The sequence below is a fragment of the Myxine glutinosa genome, chromosome 8 (genome assembly GCF_964187855.1).
Source record: "Myxine glutinosa chromosome 8, kmMyxGlut1.1, whole genome shotgun sequence".
Lineage (NCBI taxonomy): Eukaryota > Metazoa > Chordata > Myxini > Myxiniformes > Myxinidae > Myxine > Myxine glutinosa.
The window spans coordinates 95,283,415-95,303,402 of NC_136268.1; positions in this window are offsets into that span (position 1 = coordinate 95,283,415).

The window sequence follows — 19,988 nt, forward strand, 5'->3', positions numbered from 1 at the left end:
AGCACATTTTAAGTTAAAATACCGTACAATGAAGAAGTTATTTTCATCGAATATTTTCCATTTATTTACTATTGATTATGTGTAATTATATTACAGCGACTTGACCGAGGGCTCTGATTGGCGCGTACACTGCGAAAAGTTTGGATTCGAATCCCACAAGCACCTTATCCCTGTGTGTACCTTATACCTTATACCTGTGTTGTTTAGTGAAACGGCATCGATCAGCTGATCACTCGTTCTTCTCTCGACACATTCGATTCCCGATCGGATCAGATTAAAAACTGTTGTTCTGATCGATCTGTTTGATTAGAACTCCAGTAGGCTATCAGCTAGGGGGGTCAACCGGTACCAAATTGAGGGAGTAAGGCTAATAATGATTTTTGACAAGGTTTTTACCTCTAGAATAAGAAAATATGTGATAGCAAATTCAACGATGTAGCTAAATGTGTGTTATCACCCATTGATACATTTCAATGGGTGAAATGTATCAATTCATTGATACATTTCCACTATGTCGAAAATACGTGGTGGTGCGATACTTTTTTCCATGTGTATACTTGCAAATCTACTGAATGCCAGTTATTTTCGTGCATATTTTGTGCATAAAGTTGTTGCTATGATGGCAGCCATTTTGTGAAATTGGGCGCCATATTGGATTCTATCTTCTTGGATTAAAGTTCAGATGATGTATTTCATACTTTAAGAGAGTTGTAAAGTCTTAAACATCTCAAAACGCAATGCTATTTGTTACAAATTCCTACAAGAATATGAAACATGGTGTTTTTAATAGAAAAACATGCATTTTGGCGGCCATTTTGAAAATGAGGTGATAACACCCATTTAGCTACATGGTTGAATTTGCTATCACATATTTTCATATTCTAGGGGTAAAGACCTATCCAAAAATCGATATTAGGCTTACTCCCTCATTTTGGTACCAATGGACCCTATTTTGGGGGTCTGGCTGATGGCCTACAGCAAGTTGCCCGTGTTCGTGGCCGGATGGATATGGCAAAAATACAAATGGCGTCTTCCGTCATCAAGCCGGCAAAATGGGAGCAACAATAAACATTTATTGCCACATCTGATGCAATTTAAATGCTCTAATGATGGCACAACGCGCAAGGTGCTCCTTTTGAAACTGTTTGCTCGATATTAGTAGCTCTGATTCCTACGATCCGTAATAAAAATTTGTATCGGTGTCAAAGGCAGTGACCAATTGCAAATGTAGGATTGTGTAGTACCGACAGGGGCCGTTGGAACTCAGAGCTTGCCCTCATTTGCATGGAAATGTGAAGTCGCCTGTCCCATCTGGATTCAAGTTGTGCCCGTTAAAAATCCCACGACGTCTACCTGCCCGATAATCTTAGACTAAGATTAGACTTAGACTAAGATTAGTCTAAGATTAGACTCTTAGACTTTCGGTCTTGTTATTTACTAAGACTTAGTAAATAACAAGACCGAAAGTCTAACAGCGGCGTAGCCGGGCTTGTAAAATATTATAAACCACAAACACATATTATTAGCTTTTCAAACAGTCGGTAATGCTGTTTATAACATTAAACAAATAAATTTGGAGGAATCCCGACATCCATGAGGTACGTTTTACTTCCAGAACTGAAGAAAGATCTACTATAATCTATATACCCCACAAGGGTTGGATGTGTGCTCATTTACCAAGCAGCTAGTTAGTGCTTACCAAGCCAGCCGTTCCTTAATGGTTTTGAATGGAGTGCTTGCTCGAATGCTTAAACCACTTGACGATCTCTCCACAAGAAACTTGGTAAATGAAAACACTTTAGGAGTCGCGGAAGGCGAGAGAACGAGGCCATTCGTAGGGTTCGAAGATGGTTTATTGTAACAGCAAGATCCAGCACACTAAACTCGAACGGAAGTCAGCATGCTTATATAAAGCCAAAAGCCCTCTTCGGAGGGCGTGGCTCCGGCAACCGCGCATGCGTCACGTCCGCACAACCACTAGTCCAACAGGCCCGTGCACGTGTATTATGCCCAAATAAGGTAATCACATAAGGTAACCGCCACATGCGGTTACCTGCACATAAGGTAACCGCCACATACGTCCCCCCAGAATGCACTCCACGGGCCTGGCCGAGGCGACCGAGGGGCTGGGCAAGTCCTCGGGGGGGGGGGGTGGGGGGGCTGCCGAGGTTCCTCGCGGGCCTCCCGAGGTTGCAGGTCGCGGGTGCAGTGCCGAGAAGGCTCGAGCGGTGCACGCGAAAAGCGGGTGAGCCAACCGAGGGGCTGGTCAAGGCCTCGGGGGAGGCTGCCGAGGTTCCTCGTGGGCCTCCCGAGGATGCAGGGTCGGAGAAGTATTTGCGGTTGTAGTTGTAGTTGCGCGAGGGTGACGAAGCGGCCGTGCCGCTAACGTCAGCGCGCGCGAAGGTGACGAAACAGCCGTTCTGCCAACGTCAGTGCACGCGAAGGTGACGAAGCAGCCGTGCCTTCGGAGGGTCTTGGAATCGGTTCGCCCCTCCGGTCGTAGAGGAGGAGCCGAGCGCGGTGCGCGAACCTCATAGTCATGGCCGTCATCGTTTCCAAAACTCCGGCATTTCAAAACCGCGTTCGAAACTGTGCCCGAAGCCGTGCGGGAGAAGCCGGCGTCACCAGCTTAGGTGGCTTCCCTGGCTAGGGCGCGCTTGCCGTGTTCGTTCGCAGCCCCCAAATCCGTTCAGGGGCAGTCGGAGGTCACCAGTTTAGGAGTCGCGGAAGGCGAGAGAACGAGGCCATTCGTAGGGTTCGAAGATGGTTTATTGTAACAGCAAGATCCAGCACACTAAACTCGAACGGAGGTCAGCATGCTTATATAAAGCCAAAAGCCCTCTTCGGAGGGCGTGGCTCCGGCAACCGCGCGTGCGTCACGTCCGCACAACCACAAGTCCAACAGGCCCGTGCACGTGTATTATGCCCAAATAAGGTAATCACATAAGGTAACCGCCACATGCGGTTACCTGCACATATGGTAACCGCCACAACACACCCAATGTTCTTGAGACCCGACAATAGATCGACTGTAATCTATATACCCCAAAGAGGAATGACCCTTCCTGCCACTCTTAGTGAGGTGTAGGCCTACTTGTAAATAATTAAAATGTCGGTCGGTGGAGTCAGCCGTCGTAATGACATCACAACGTAATGGACTGAAAAGTGCCACTTCTTTAATATGTAGAACATTGTGGCGGACACGAAAGCACTGACGTGGTGACATCACCCCGCACACCAAGTGGGGGTGGGCCACGCCCGGGAGAGAGGCGTGGCCTCACGATATACACGGGGCGCGCAGCCCTGAGCAGCTCAGTGTTACAGTGAGCTCTTGAATAAAGACTCTTACAAGTTACCGCGTTGTCCGCTTCCTCCGTGCTCACAAGCAGCGCGCGTAACGCCGCGCTTTACTGGTGACCTCGACGTTGGATCTGCCGTAGCGATCCTTCCGAACACGACGCCATTGCCATGGCCAACAACGCGATGTCGGTTAAACTTCCCGAATTTTGGGAGGCCCAGGCCGAAGTTTGGTTCGTCCAAGCCGAAGCCCAGTTTCAGCTTCGGCGCCTCACCGGCGACGACACGCGCTACTGCCACGTCGTCGCCTCCCTCGGGCCCGGCACGGCCGCTCGAGTTGTGTCCGTCCTTCGCCACCCACCGGACGGCCACAAGTACGAGGCACTCAAGCGGCTGCTCCTAGCCACGTTCGGCCTCACGGAGGACGCACGGGCCGACCGCCTCCTGGGTCTCCCCGAGCTCGGCGACACGTGCCCGTCGGTCCGAATGGACCATATGCGGTCACTGTTGGGCGACGAAGCCCCTGGTTCTATATTCCGGGTGCTTTTCCGTCGCCAACTTCCAGCACAGGTACGCCTCGCGTTGGCCGGGACCGTGCTAATGGAACCCCGAGCATTGGCCGCCGAGGCGGACAGGTACTTCGCGGCTTTGGACACGCGGGCGAGAGTCGGTGCGGCGCACCTCGTGGATCCCGAGGCTGATGCTGATCCACAGCATCAGCTTCCACAGCATACACAGCATGCTGATACGCACCTCGTGGCCGCCGCCACGCCCCGCCCACCGCCGCGGCGAAAACCGCCACCGCGGGGAAAACCGCCGGCTCCACCAGCCTGGCGGAGCCAGCCGCACTCCTCCAGCTCCACCACCTGGTGCTGGTTCCATGCCAAGTACGGCCACGAGGCTCGACAGTGTCATCCGCCATGCTCCTTCAACAGGTCGGGAAACGACCGGGCCGGCGCTCAATAGTGGCAATGAGCACCGGCCGTTCGAGCAGCCTGCTGTTCATAACGGACACCTTATCCGGGCGCCGTTACCTGTGCAACACGGGAGCGCAGGTGAGTGTCGTTCCTGCCGGTACGTCAGACAAGCACACCGCGGGCGGGGGCCCCGCGCTGCTTGCCGCGAACGGGACGCCCATCCATACGTACGGAAAACGCTGCCTCTCTCTGCGGTTCGGAGGGCAGGTTTTCCGATGGTCGTTCGTCACCGCCGACGTGCCCATGGCATTGCTTGGCGCGGACTTCCTGTGCGCTAATGGGCTCCTGGTCGACGTAAAGCACAGACGTCTTGTCCAGGCCGAGACGTTCAGCTCGCTCGCTTGTGCGCTGCCCAGCTCGTCGAGCAGCTCACCGAGCGGCTCACCGAGCGGCTTGCCAAGCGGCTTGCCGAACGGTTCGGTTCCGGCCACGTTGATCTGTACGCTTCCGGCAGCGGACGAATTCACCCGCCTCCTCGCCAGCTTCCCGGCCCTCACGCGGCCCACCTTCTCGGCGGGGGCCATCAAGCACGGGGTGGCCCATCACATCCCCACCGTCGGGCCACCGGTCTACGCCCGGGCACGCCGCCTCGAGCCGACGAAGCTGGCGGTAGCAAAAGCGGAGTTCGCTACCCTGGAGCGACTCGGCATCGTTCGGCGCTCGGAGAGTGCTTGGGCGTCGCCGCTGCACATCGTGCCGAAGCCCGGCGGGGGATGGCGACCGTGCGGGGACTATCGCCGTCTCAATGACGCCACCACCCCCGACCGCTACCCCGTCCCCCACATTCAGGACTTTTCCGCCCGTTTGGCGGGCATGTCCTTCTTCTCGAAGGTGGACCTCATACGCGGCTACCATCAGGTCCCCGTCAGGCTGGAGGACGTCCCGAAGACGGCGGTCATCACGCCGTTCGGACTCTTCGAATTCCTGTGGATGCCCTTCGGTCTGAAGAATGCAGCTCAGGCGTTCCAGCGGCTGATGGACAGCGTCCTGCGCAACTTGGATTTTGTATATGTCGACCTGGACGATATCCTCGTTGCCAGCGCGTCCCGCGAAGAGCACCTACACCACCTCCGCACGCTCTTCGAACGCCTGGGCCAGCATGGCCTGATTGTGAACCCCGCAAAGTGCCGGTTCGGCGTCGCCGTAATCGATTTTCTGGGGCACCGCGTCACCAGGCACGGAGCCGTCCCCCTGCCGGCCAAGGTGGAGGCGGTGAAGGGGTTTCCGCGCCCCCGCACGATCAGGGGGCTGCAGGAGTTCCTGGCCATGGTGAACTTTTACCATCGGTTCCTGCCCCGTATCGCCCAGCTCCTGCGCCCCCTGCACGAAGCTCTCCGAGGTAAGCTGGGCAAAGGCGACGTTACCTGGACCGAGCAGATGGACGGTGCGTTCACGGGCGCGAAGCTCGCCTTGGCTAACGCCACCATGCTCGCACACCCGGCGCCCGATGCACCGATCGCCCTCACCACCGACGCCTCGGACTACGCGGTGGGCGCGGTGCACGAGCAATGGGTGCGTGGAGCTTGGCAACCGCTGGCGTTCTTTAGCCGGCAGCTTCGCCCGCCCGAACGCCGTTACAGTACCTTCGACCGCGAGTTGCTCGGGCTTCACTTGGCGGTCAGGCACTTCCGCCATCTGCTCGAGGGCCGTGCGTTCACGGCCTTCGTCGACCACAAGCCGCTGATCTTCGCGATGGGCAAGGTCACCGAGCCGTGGTCGGCCCGGCAGCAGCGTCACCTCTCGGCCGTGTCCGAGTACACGACGGACATCCAGCACGTCGCGGGGAAGGACAACCAGGTGGCGGATTGCCTTTCCCGGGCCGTCGCCCATGCAGTCCACCTCGGCATCGACTATGCCCGGATGGCAGCGGACCAGGCCGCTGACCCCGACGTCCAGGTCTTGCGGACCGCCGTCATGGGCCTCCGCGTCACCGAGGTGCCGTTCGACGGCGCGGGCGCGGCCCTCTTGTGCGACGTCTCCCTCGGGCGGCCTCGCCCCATCGTGCCCGCGGGCTGGCAGCGCCAAGTGTTTGACGCCATCCACGGCCTGTCCCACCCGGGCGCGAGGGCCTCCCAAATGTTGATCGCCGACAAATTCGTCTGGCATGGCCTCCGGAAGGCCGTCCGCGGCTGGGCCAGGACGTGCCTCGCGTGCCAGCACGCCAAGGTGCATCGGCACACCCAGGCCCCGTTGGCTCCGTTTACGGTGCTGGAACGCCGGTTTGACCACGTCCACGTGGACCTGGTGGGACCTCTGCCCCCCTCGCGGGGTTTCACCCACGTCCTCACCATGGTGGACCGCACCACCCGGTGGCCATGCCCTTGGCGTCGACGACGGCGGCGGATGTCGCGCAGGCTTTCATCTCCACCTGGGTCGCCCGGTTCGGCGCCCCCTCAGACATCTCGTCCGACCGCGGCCCCCAGTTCACCTCGGAGCTCTGGGGGGCGGTCGCGCAGGGGCTCGGGGTCCGGCTGCACCAAACCACGGCCTACCACCCCCAGGCTAATGGCCTGTGTGAGCGATTTCACCGCTCATTGAAGGCGGCGCTCCGGGCCACCCTCCGCGACGGCGGCTGGTTCGACAGGCTCCGCTGGGTCCTGCTGGGCCTCCGGACGGCGCCCAAGGAGGACCTGCGCGCATCCGCGGCGGAGTTGGTCTTCGGGCAACCGCTGCGGGTGCCGGGCGAGTTCCTCCCCGACTCCACGGCACCATGGTCCACGGCACAGCAGCGCTCCGCTCTGCAGGAGACCGCCCAGAGGTTCACCCCGGTGCCAAGGGCACGCCACTGGCACCCACCGACGCACGTCGCCCCGGAGCTTCGCACGGCGGAGTACGTCTTCGTCCGCCACGATGCCCACCGGACACCACTGCGGCCCCCGTACGACGGGCCTTTCCGCATGCTGGAGACCGGGGTGAAGCACTTCACCCTGGACATCGGCGGTACTCCTGACCGCGTTTCTGTGGACCGCCTCAAGCCGGCCCACCTCGACGTGGACCATCCACCGCCAGTGGCCCGACCCCCGCGTCGGGGCCGCCCCCCTGCGGGCGGACCCCCGGCACTGCCCAGCCCCGCCGCCACGCCGCCCCCCCCGGTCCTGCACCCATCTCAGGGGCAGCCGGAGGCATCCCAGATGGCATCCCTGCATCCCAGACGCCGCCAGTCGCCAGGGGGCGCTTTGGCTGGGTCATCCGTTTGCCCCGCAAACTGACCCTTCAGGTGCGCAGAGATTCTGGGGGGGCGCGTGTGGCGGACACGAAAGCACTGACGTGGTGACATCACCCCGCACACCAAGTGGGGGTGGGCCATGCCCGGGAGAGAGGCGTGGCCTCACGATATACACGGGGCGCGCAGCCCTGAGCAGCTCAGTGTTACAGTGAGCTCTTCAATAAAGACTCTTACAAGTTACCGCGTTGTCCGCTTCCTCCTTGCTCACAAGCAGCGCGCGTAACGCCGCGCTTTACTAGCGTGCGAGAGAAGCCGGCGTCACCAGCTTAGGTGGCTTCCCTGGCTAGGGCACGCTGGCCGTGTTCGTTCGCAGCCCCCAAATCCGTTCGGGGGCAGTCGGAGGTCACCAGTTTAGGAGTCGCGGAAGGCGAGAGAACGAGGCCATTCGTAGGGTTCGAAGATGGTTTATTGTAACAGCAAGATCCAGCACACTAAACTCGAACGGAAGTCAGCATGCTTATATAAAGCCAAAAGCCCTCTTCGTAGGGCGTGGCTCCGGCAACCGCGCGTGCGTCACATCCGCACAACCACAAGTCCAACAGGCCCGTGCACGTGTATTATGCCCAAATAAGGTAATCACATAAGGTAACCGCCACATGCGGTTACCTGCACATAAGGTAACCGCCACAACACACCCAATGTTCTTGAGACCCGACAATAGATCGACTGTAATCTATACACAAAGAATTAAGTTAAGCACCCCTACACAACGAATTAAGGTAAGCACCCCCTAATATATATTCTTTGTGTATATGTATACATTGGCATATATTCTAAGGTATGTGAGATCAAATAATGATTGGTATGACATTAGTTATTGACGTTATTGACGTTATTGACGTCACTTACACGTTATTGACATTACACGTTATTGACGTTATTGACGTTATTGACGTTATTGACGTTATTGACGCAAAGATCGCTAGAGGTCTTCTCAGAACAATGACTGTACGTTAGAAAACATAAACGTCATCCACACTGTCCGTGATGGACTTATAGCTCCATACTTAAATTGAGGTGAAAATATGCCTAAAATTCCCAAAAAATTTCACCTTAAATTATGCAGAATAAAATATTGAAAACGGCATGATTGTTATGTTTTTATGTGACCATAATATCACTTCTCCAGAAAATATAGCAATATCATGGGTATATTACACTGTTTTGACGACAACAAACTTGTAATGTGCGAGGTTGTAAAAAACGGGGGGGGTGCTTAACTTAATTCTTTGTGTATATATACCCCAAAGAGGAATGACCCTTCCTGCCACTCGTAGTGAGCAGGTGTAGGCCTACTTGTAAATAATTAAAATGTCGGTCGGTGGAGTCAGCCGTCATAATGACATCACAACGTAATGGACTGAAAAGTGCCACTTCTTTAATATGTAGAACATGATATATTTTAACTTCCAGTACGTTTGCAGTCACTACGAAGGGATTAGTGTTATGATTAGATTTACTATAATATTAACGTTACGTTATCATTATTTCGAAAATGATATTACTATAAAAAAAACTTAGACGAATTCCTTATTTCCTCGGTTATTAATACTAGGACGTGCCCGTACGTGGGTGCCCGTACGTGCGTGCAAAAAAGCATGCGTGCAAACAACAACAACAAAAAAAAAACTTTGAAACCACGTGGCAGTAACGACCACAGAACCCCCCCCCCTCTATTTACATGAAATGGTTTGGTCCATTCGCAACGACCACAGAACCCCCCCCCCCCCCCCCCTCTATTTACATGAAATGGTTTGGTCCAAAGCGAACGGCTTGCGGAGTTTGGTAAAGAAATCGCCATAGCTCGGTAACTACTTCTCCGATTAATATGAAACCTTGAAAAGGCACATCCTCGGGTCCCCAGCAATATACCTGGCAAGTTTCAAGTATATCGGACCGGTAGTTGTCGAGAAACAGCGGTCACAGACAAACACACACACACACACACACACAGAGATTACTGGAATTATAGATTAACTAGGACGTGCCCGTACGTGGGTGCCCGTACGTGCGTGCAAAAAAGCATGCATGCAAACAACAACAACAAAAAAAAACTTTGAAACCACGTGGCAGTAACGACCACAGAACCCCCCCCCCCTCTATTTACATGAAATGGTTTGGTCCATTCGCAACGACCACAGAACCCCCCCCCCCCCCCCCCTCTATTTACATGAAATGGTTTGGTCCAAAGCGAACGGCTTGCGGAGTTTGGTAAAGAAATCGCCATAGCTCGGTAACTACTTCTCCGATTAATATGAAACCTTGAAAAGGCACATCCTCGGGTCCCCAGCAATATACCTGGCAAGTTTCAAGTATATCGGACCGGTAGTTGTCGAGAAACAGCGGTCACAGACAAACACACACACACACACACACACACACACACACACACACACACACACACACAGAGATTACTGGAATTATAGATAGACTAGGACGTGCCCGTACGTGGGTGCCCGTACGTGCGTGCAAAAAAGCATGCGTGCAAACAACAACAAAAAAAAACTTTGAAACCACGTGGCAGTAACGACCACAGAACCCCCCCCCCCCTCTATTTACATGAAATGGTTTGGGCCATTCGCAACGACCACAGAACCCCCCTCTTTTACATGAAATGGTTTGGTCCAAAGCGAACGGCTTGCGGAGTTTGGTAAAGAAATCGCCATAGCTCGGTAACTACTTCTCCGATTAATATGAAACCTTGAAAAGGCACATCCTCGGGTCCCCAGCAATATACCTGGCAAGTTTCAAGTATATCGGACCGGTAGTTGTCGAGAAACAGCGGTCACAGACAAACACACACACACACACACACACACACAGAGATTACTGGAATTATAGATAGATATTAGTGCCGAACAACGATCATCACTGATCATGAACCATACACCGCTTCAATCCATAAACCTTCAATTCACGACATTGGGATGAAAGTATTATGGTTATATTTACTATATTATTATTATTACTTGTGGGGTCACCCGTGGGAATCCCACGGACATGGACGTGTGTGACATTTCGACATATTGAGTTGGATGCTGCACCTGTTTCACAATAACACACACACACACACACACACACACACACACACACACACACACACACACACACACACACACACACACACACACACACACACACACACACACATACACACACACACGTACACCGACACACATATACACATACACACACACATATATATACACACACACACATATATACACACACACGCAAACACACATACACACACATGTACACCGACACATGCATATACACATACACACATATACACATACACATATGGATACACACACATGCACACACATACACATATACACACACAGACACATACACATATACACATACACACACACAGACACACACACACACACACACATGCATACACATACACACACACATGCTTACACATACACACATATACATACATGCACACACACGTACACACACATGTACACCCACACACATGCACACACATATATATACACATACAGACACACACATATATACACATACACACATATATACACACACATACACATGTGTACACACACATGTACACCGACACACATACATACACATATGCACATACACATATACACACACATATATATACACATACACACATGTACACCCACACACACACATACATACACACACACACACAAACACACACACACATATACACACACACACATATACACATACAGACACACACACACACACAGACATATATATACACATACACATATATGCACGCACGCACACACACACACACACACACACACACACACACACACACACACACACACACACATATGCACGCGCGCGCACACGCACGCGCACACACACACACACACGTCCCACATGTATATATCCCACATCCCACATGTATATACATGTTTAAAGTGTACGTGCCCTTCCCCCCTCCCCCGCCCGGCAACGCTGAGTACTTCTGCTAGTAACTAAGGAAATAAAAACGAAGAAATATCTCTGGGTAATTTCCTGAAACTCGGTGAAATTCGCTGAAATTCGCTGAAATTCGCTCGGTGTATCGGTGAAATATTTTATTTGGGCGGTGTAGAATTGCTTCGAACGAAATATCTCTTAGCAATTTCCCGTCTGTGTTTCATGTCCATGCACACGTGAAATGGAGTTTGTTTTTGCACACGTGAAATGAACATGTGAACCTTTACTTCCGGATAATAATGTTGAATGAAATAAAAACGAAGAAATATAGTGGGGTCACCCGTGGGACATTTCGACATATTGAGTTAGATGCTGCACATTCAAAATGGTAACTGGCAATTCATCAGATCCAGAAATGGTGCAATGAACACAATTTATTTATTTCACATAATATGTGACCCCTCACTCCTCTCCACCTGACACTCTCCTCTCTCCACCTGACACTCTCCTCTCTCCACCTGACACTCTCCTCTCTCCACCTGACACTCTCCTCTCTCCACCTGACACTCTCCTCTCTCCACCTGACACTCTCCTCTCTCCACCTAGCACTCCTCTCCTCTCCAATCCCTCACCTCTCCAATCCCTCACACTCCTCTTCTCTCCAATCCCTCACTCGCCTCTCCAATCGCTCCTCACTCGCCTCTCCAATCGCTCCTCACTCGCCTCTCCAATCGCTCCTCACTCGCCTCTCCAATCGCTCCTCACTCGCCTCTCCAATCGCTCCTCACTCGCCTCTCCAATCGCTCCTCACTCGCCTCTCCAATCGCTCCTCACTCGCCTCTCCAATCGCTCGTCACTCGCCTCTCCAATCGCTCCTCACTCGCCTCTCCAATCGCTCCTCACTCGCCTCTCCAATCGCTCCTCACTCGCCTCTCCAATCGCTTCTCACTCGCCTCTCCAATCGCTCCTCACTCGCCTCTCCAATCGCTCCTCACTCGCCTCTCCAATCGCTCCTCACTCGCCTCTCCAATCGCTCCTCACTCGCCCCTCCAATCGCTCCTCACTCTCCTCTCCAATCGCTCCTCACTCACCTCTCCAATCGCTCCTCACTCGCCTCTCCAATCGCTCCTCACTCGCCTCTCCAATCGCTCCTCACTCGCCTCTCCAATCGCTCCTCACTCGCCTCTCCAATCGCTCCTCACTCGCCTCTCCAATCGCTCCTCACTCGCCTCTCCAATCGCTCCTCACTCGCCTCTCCAATCGCTCCTCACTCTCCTCTCCAATCGCTCCTCACTCTCCTCTCCAATCGCTCCTCACTCGCCCCTCCAATCGCTCCTCACTCGCCCCTCCAATCGCTCCTCACTCTCCTCTCCAATCGCTCCTCACTCGCCTCTCCAATCGCTCCTCACTCGCCTCTCCAATCGCTCCTCACTCGCCTCTCCAATCGCTCCTCACTCACCTCTCCAATCGCTCCTCACTCACCTCTCCAATCGCTCCTCACTCGCCTCTCCAATCGCTCCTCACTCGCCTCTCCAATCGCTCCTCACTCACCTCTCCAATCGCTCCTCACTCACCTCTCCAATCGCTCCTCACTCGCCTCTCCAATCGCTCCTCACTCGCCTCTCCAATCGCTCCTCACTCGCCTCTCCAATCGCTCCTCACTCGCCTCTCCAATCGCTCCTCACTCGCCTCTCCAATCGCTCCTCACTCGCCTCTCCAATCGCTCCTCACTCACCTCTCCAATCGCTCCTCACTCACCTCTCCAATCGCTCCTCACTCGCCTCTCCAATCGCTCCTCACTCGCCTCTCCAATCGCTCCTCACTCACCTCTCCAATCGCTCCTCACTCACCTCTCCAATCGCTCCTCACTCGCCTCTCCAATCGCTCCTCACTCGCCTCTCCAATCGCTCCTCACTCACCTCTCCAATCGCTCCTCACTCGCCTCTCCAATCGCTCCTCACTCGCCTCTCCAATCGCTCCTCACTCACCTCTCCAATCGCTCCTCACTCGCCTCTCCAATCGCTCCTCACTCACCTCTCCAATCGCTCCTCACTCTCCTCTCCAATCGCTCCTCACTCTCCTCTCCAATCGCTCCTCACTCGCCCCTCCAATCGCTCCTCACTCTCCTCTCCAATCGCTCCTCCAATCGCTCCTCACTCGCCTCTCCAATCGCTCCTCACTCGCCTCTCCAATCGCTCCTCACTCACCTCTCCAATCGCTCCTCACTCGCCTCTCCAATCGCTCCTCACTCGCCTCTCCAATCGCTCCTCACTCACCTCTCCAATCGGCTTTCCCCGTCTCGTTTCTCTCGTTTTTCTCCCGTCTCGTTCTTTTTCTTGCTCCAAATCGGCCCGTCTCGCCCGTCGGCCCGTCGGAATCGGAAATGGGCCCGTCTTGCTTTCTTGCTTGCGCGTAAATAAATTGTGTTCATTACACCATTTCTGGATCTGATGACTTGCCAGTAACCATTTTGTAAAAATGAATGTGCAGCATCTAACTCAATATGTCGAAATGTCACACACATCCATGCCCGTGGGATTCCCACGGGTGACCCCGCAAGTTTGCATTGACGTTCGTCGATGGACTCGTTCGCCCGTCTCATTCGTTTTCTTGCTACATCCTGTTCAAGTCTGCGTTCTTCATCGATCGTCTCATTCATTTTGGAAATAGAAGTTTCCACGCAGCGCATGAATTGTCGCGATCCTCAAGAGGAAGTGTCTCGTAATCATCAAATGATAAATGGCAAGTAAATTATATTGTGGAAAATTAAAGATTTCAAATAAACCTATTTAAAGTGTATGCGCACATAACTAATAAAAAAACGAAGAAATATCTCTCGGTAATTTCCTGAAACATATTTTACTTCCGGCTAATAATGTTGAATGAAATAAAAACGAAGAAATATATACACAAAGAATTAAGTTAAGCACCCCCCCCCCCCCCGTTTTTTTACAACCTCACACATTACAAGTTTGTTGTCGTCAAAACAGTGTAATATACCCATGATATTGCTATATTTTCTGGAGAAGTGATATTATGGTCACATAAAAACATAACAATCATGCCGTTTTCAATATTTTATTCTGAATAATTTAAGGTGAAATTTTTTGGGAATTTTAGGCATATTTTCACCTCAATTTAAGTATGGAGCTATAGGTCCATCACGGACAGTGTGGATGACGTTTATGTTTTCTAACGTACAGTCATTGTTCTGAGAAGACCTCTAGCGAGCTTTGCGTCAATAACGTGTGTAGGACCCACGTGATCGGATCACTGACTCAACCCTACGTCTCATAGACCCTGTGTATCTGCATTTCATCAATGGATAATTGCTAATGTCATACCAATCATTATTTGATCTCACATACCTTAGAATATATGCCAATGTATACATATACACAAAGAATATATATTAGGGGGTGCTTACCTTAATTCGTTGTGTAGGGGTGCTTAACTTAATTCTTTGTGTATATGTCGGCATCATTGTTGACGTTTTTGTGACGACTGTCATCAAACGAAAAAGTAATATATCTTAACGGAAAAGCAAAAGCGAATTTTTTATATATATTGACACGTTGCCGTCGGTGTCATGTTGGGCGGTGTATGATACACCATGACGCGATTTTTAAAAATATATCTCTGCATCTTTCCCGCGTGTGTGGAATGTTCTCAATTATTGCTGACACCGAGTCTAAAACCATCGATAAAAATGAAATCATATGGTGAGTTAGATTGGAGATAAAGGCGTGAGAGAGACTCAATGGCCTTGAAGTTACAGGCGTTTGAGAATTCATTTCGTTCTATAAACGGCAACTTTCATCGGATTTTCTTCCCGTTTTTTTTCAACCGAGTCTAAAACTATGTTAGCGACTGTGAAAAATGAAATGATATATCGAATTTGATTTGAAATAAAATTGGGAGAGAGAGCAAGACACCACGGGCCTACAAAACAGGCCTCAAAGCTATGCAAGTTAATAAAATGGTGGATATTTGTTTATAATTATATGCAGCCACTCCCAGAATGGGTGGAGCTATGGGTGGAGCTACCCTGCAAACCGAGTAAGCCACACCCCGGACAGACACCCAACAGACAGAATCATCTACGGCTATTATAATATAGATTACGAAAACGATACTACTGAAATGATACACTGCTGTATGAAGAAACCTGGGCTTAATTTGTCCGAAGCGGTAGGAAGATGACTCACAACGCCTAAGGCCTACACGTACCGTATTGTTGGAAGAGACATAACGCTGATGCTTTCGATATTTGATGATCATTTTAACAATCAGTTTGTTTGTGTTTCACACTGAATGAATAACATAAGGGTAGGGCATGGCGATTGTGATATATGACAGGTTCGACGATATATTCAGCATGAACAGCATATAAATAAAAATGGCGGTGCATGGAGAGTCAGCTGCAGCACGGCCATAATGACATCAGACGTAATCACATCACCCTATCATGTGACCAGATGCTCAGCTCTGATTGGTATACGTTTGAGGGGACATACATACATACATACATACATACATACATACAGACGGACAAACTGTTCCTGACGGCTCTGCCCGATGGGCTACGCCGTAAAAAGCTAGCTTGTGGTGAGCTACCTACATAAGGTGGGAGTGGCTGCGGCACAGGCAAGAAGGACCAAATGGTTCCCTCTTATGCTTAGGTTTCCTTGGCTTTTCTTAAGCTTAACTAGAAACACCCACTCCATCCGAGCAGGAAGGGGGGAAGGGAAATATTGGGGGAGGTGGGGCAATTTCGTCTCCTGGAAAGCAAATCCAACGGAAGGAAATCTCATTTCCTTTCACAAAGCCCCAAACAAGTGTGTGTCCACCCTCAGGAGAGCCAAGAAACAATATCTCACCATTCTCAAGACTGAACTCTCTTATCTGTCTCCCTCTTCCAAATCCTGGTGGCGTCTGGTCAAATCTGTTTCTGGTGTTTGTTCCCCCTCCATCCCCTCCCTCACCTCAAACGGCTTAACGGCTGACTCCGCACGTGAAAAATCTGAATGCCTCAACTCTGTGTTTGCCTCTAAATCTTGTGTCCCAAACCCATCCCTCTCTGTACCCACCGTACCCAGTCGTACCCAGCTGCTCCTGGACTCTGTGTCCTTTCCTCCTGACAAGGTGGAAAAGTTTCTGTCAACCCTCGACTCTGATTCTGCAACTGGTCCTGACGGCATCAGCCCACGGGTCCTAAAATCATGTTCTTCTGCTCTTTCACTCCCTCTTTCTGTTCTCTTCACCCTCTCTTTTGCTCAAGGTCATCTGCCATCTGCTTGGAAATCAGCCAACATCACCGCTTTGCACAAAAAAGGTGCAAAAACAGATCCCAGCAACTACAGACCAATCAGCCTTCTCCCAATTATCAGCAAAGTCATGGAATCCATCATTGCTTCAGATATTAAATCTTTCCTCTTCTCCAATGGCTTGATCTCTGATCATCAATTTGGTTTCAGACCTGGTCACTCTACTCTGGACATGCTGCTTCTGCTTTCTCAACAATGGATGGAGGTCCTCAACGCCAAACAGGAAATTAGAGCTGTCTCCCTTGACATTTCACATGCCTTCGATACGGTCTGGCACCCTGCTCTGCTCTCCAAACTCTCCTCCTTTGGTATCCATGGAAATCTCCACGCATGGCTGGCGGACTTCCTCTCTGGTCGTAGTCAACGTGTGGCCCTGAATGGGTTTCTCTCATCTCCTCTTCCTGTTCAGGCTGGAGTTCCCCAAGGTAGTGTTCTGGGCCCTGTGCTTTTTCTGGTCTTCATCAATGATCTCTCTGACTCTCTTGAAAATCCTCTCTATCTCTTTGCTGACGACTCTACTCTCTGTCGCTCCATTCCTCATCCCTCAGATCGGCAGTCTGCAGCCTCCTCACTCTCTGCAGACCTGGACAAAATCACAGACTGGTCAAACAAGTGGAACATGTCTTTCAATCCTGACAAATCTCACACTCTTACAATGTCTCTCCGAAAGGACCGACTGGACAACCCTCCCATCTACTTTCTCAACAATCCTCTCCAAGAAGTTCTGTCGCTCAAGCTTTTGGGTCTCACTATCTGCCATGATCTTTCTTGGGAAAACCACATTTCCAAGCTGGCCTCCAAAGCCAGTCGCCGACTGGGCATCCTCCGTCGTGCGAAGTCCTTCCTTGGCACACCTGAGCTCCTCACCACATACAAGGCTTTCATCCGCAGCTCAATGGAATACTGTTCCCCCCTCTGGGCTGGTGCTCCTGCCTCACACCTTGCTCGGCTTCACGCTGTTGAGGCCAAAGCTTTCAGAATCATTGGAATCTCCTGCGATGTAGTCAACGCCGAGGGCCTTTCACTCACTCACCGCAGGCAGGTTGGTGGTCTTTCTGTCTTCTAACAACTCCTCTCTGGCCTTGCCCCCCCAGCTCTCTCTGTGCTCTGTCCCCCCAATATTCCTTCAGGTCGCACAAGATCTGCCTGCAACCCTCTTATGGTTAAACTGCCAAAGTCTAGGCTCTCTGCTCACCTTCACTCTTTCATTCCCCTTTTCTCCCGCCTCTGGAACAAACTCCCCCACTCCCTTCAATCCCACTCCTCCCTCCAGGGCTTTAAAACAGATGTTCACCACCATCTCTTATCGTCCCCCATCGAAAACCTTGATCTTTTCTACCCCCGGTAATTCACCCCAGAGTCCTTGCAGTGTTCATATGTTTTAATCCTCTCCCACCTCCCCCCAAGTCCTCCCGATGTCCCTGCTCTCAAATGTTGTGTTTGTGTCCTTCCTCCTCTTCCCCCTCTCTTTTGTGTCCTTCCCCCTCTCTCCCCATCTTGTCTGCCGCTCCCCTTGTTTTTTGTGTTTTGTGTGTCGGTTTGTCTTTTTGTGTGATTAATGTTAGCTCTTTCACGAGCCTCGATCTTGTATACAAAAAAAAAAAAAAAAAAAAAAAAATTATACTCGTATTTTGTGCTGTTGCTAGTAATCCCCTATCTCTAGCAGGGGCCAAGAAACCACTTGCATTGTACCACCCTGTATAAGAGAAAATCGTAAGTCGGCTCCTACCCTTGTGGGGGAGGGGAGGGAGAGATGAGGAAGGGAGGGGGTTGTGCCCATGACATGACCCTGGGTACCCCCAGCACGTATACAAAATTTGCTGGGGATTGGTCCAGCTGTGTGTTTATCTTGCACGTGTCAGGGTTAGGTAATTGGTTCATTCTGTCTGTCTGTCAGTCTATTTATATGATGAGGGACTACTTAATTACCTCCACCACCGAAGGTTGACAGAGGTTGTGTTTTCACCTCTCTGTCTGTCTGTCTGTTTGTTTGTTTGTCTGTCTGTGAATGGCATATCCCCAAAGGTTGTGGGCGGGTTTGGACGAAATTTGGTGGACATGTTGGGTGTGTGTCAAGGACAAAAGGAATAGATTTTGGTGAAGATCCAGATCCGAATATTAGAATTTTGTAAGCGGTGGAGCCGCTTCACTATTTGGCTATGTCCTTCCTTCCATCGTCCGTCAAAAATGAAGAAGAACCTTTCTAACCCAACGTGTTTAATTCTAAATGGTTCTATAGTGTAATTCTAGAGGGCTCTAAAGGGTATTTCTAGAGTGTTCTAAAAGGTAATTATAATGGGTTCTAATGGGTTATTCTAGAGGGTTCTAAAGAGTTCTTCTGAAACTTCTAAAGGGTAATTCTAATGGGTTTCGGTAGTTTCTCGGTTTTGCCTATTTCATATTACAATGAACCGTTTCCTTGATTTTTAATTGTTGTTTGGGTGTGATTTTTAATAAGTGATTCTTCACCATTGAGTGATGGGGCCAAAAGCGATATATAGCATGATATTTCAAAAAGTTGTGGACGAATTATGACAAAACTAGGTGGATGAGTTGGGAAGGTGACAAGAACAAGCCGATTAGATTTTGGTTCAGGTCTGGATGCAGATCTGGCCTATCAGTGGGATACAAAACGTAAACCATTCAGCCTGGCGGAGGTATGTGCTCTACCGAATGCAATTCCCGTATCAATTGAATTTTTTATATTGAACAATGTAGAACACGAATCGGAACACTAACGTGCAGCTTAGCAGTACTTTGGGTCTGAAATTGGCAAATTGTATGACATCTCTTTCCGAGCACGCATGCACACTCGCGTGTAGCATTTGCTTCATCCTGTCTCTGTCTGGCAGTCAAACACAATTGAAAATCATTCCAAAAAGGAAACTTACTGTTTTTATGGATATCATGAACGACACTAACAACAGGCGCAGAAAAATAATTTAAAGTGTTAAATAGGGTGTTGTAAAAGAGGGTGCATCAACAGTGGTAAACTTCCGAATAAAAGCTTTTATTTTCTACAGCATCTACAACCCTTCTCTTACTTCAATCAAATCATATATTTGAACACTGGAGAACACAAATGGCCTGGTTTGCACTTCCAAAAATCCTACAGTTTAGCAGTACTTGGGCAAAAGTTTACGCCTTTTGACCAATCTAATTTGCCACGTGCTCTAAGGGCAGAGTAACATTCAGATTCTGGAAAAATGGTGGTGCCTAGCCATGCAATCA